Source organism: Colossoma macropomum, unplaced genomic scaffold, assembly GCF_904425465.1.
Source record: "Colossoma macropomum unplaced genomic scaffold, Colossoma_macropomum, whole genome shotgun sequence".
NCBI lineage: Eukaryota > Metazoa > Chordata > Actinopteri > Characiformes > Serrasalmidae > Colossoma > Colossoma macropomum.
The window spans coordinates 4,016,014-4,017,381 of record NW_023494800.1 but is presented as its reverse complement, the minus strand read 5'-3'; positions in this window follow the sequence as shown (position 1 = coordinate 4,017,381).

Below are 1,368 nucleotides of genomic sequence, written 5' to 3'. Positions count from 1 at the left end.
TCTTTTATGCGTCGTTAACTTTCGCCACTAGGTGGCGCAAAACACTTGAGCTGTGCATGACAAGCACATTTCAACGTGACACCGAACGCAATACGGGTTTTCTAGATCACTGGGCTGCTGCATTATTATATAAAAAATAAACAAAACTCGTAAGCAGATTTTTTAAATGCACACAGCAACACAAATGCAACGACGCTCAGTTCATCAGTGAGGCTTTATCTACTGTATCTTTAAGACTGAACGGTCTTCACTGCCTTCAGCTGTGAGTTAGTCGCTATTATATGGAAGCCCGTTTGCGCCAGTGGAGAATAATGTGTTCAGCCATTTAGTAAAACATAATAATGAGAAGGTTTTCCATAATTATGACTTAATATATCGTTATTATGACTTACATTCGCATGATTATGACGTTGTATCTCATAATAATGAGATTCTATCTCATAAGTATTACTTAGGATCTCTTTATAATGACTTAGTGTCTCATAAAACTGAGAAAAAAATTCTGTTATAAGAAAGTATCGCAAATCATAGTTATGAGGTATCAAATCATAATTATTTTTGTGATCAATAAATTTTTAGCAAGTGCACTCACAGTAAGTTATTATTCTGAGACACTAAGTCTTGATTATGAGATAGTAAGTCAAAGTTATGGGTTAAAAAATTATGAGGTACCAAATCATAATTATTTTTGTGATCAATAAATTTTTAGCAAGTGCACACACAGAACATAAGAACTATGTTCAAAAAGATATGCCCATAGGGCTCTTCCAAATCATAATTATGACAAAAATAAGTCATTATTATAAGTCCCATTTATTATTAGGTAAATCATAATTATGAGAAAGTCTAAATTATGAGACATAGAAAGTCATTATTATGAGAAAGTAAGGAAATCATAAATCATGATCATGAGGAAGCAAATCACAATTAAGACATAGTAATTATTACGAGACATTAAGTCATAATTCTAAGTAGGTAAGTCATAATTATGAGTATGTAGCTCATAATTATGAGATGTTATATCATAATTATGAGGTAGCCAATTATAATTATGATATAGTAAGTCATTATTATAAGACTGTAAGTTATACTTATGAGTGGCTAAGTCAAAATTATGAGAAAATAAGTAATCGTTTTAAGATGCTAAGTCATCATTATGAGATGAGCCAAATCATAATTATGACATAGTAAGTCATTATTATGAGACTGTAAGTCATAATTGTAAGTAGGTAAGTCATAATTATGAGACTGTAAGTCATAGTTATAAGTAGGTAAGTCATAATTATGAGACTGTAGGTCATAATTGTAAGTAGGTAAGTCGTAATTATGAGTATGTAACTCATAATTATGAGATGTTAAATCATAATT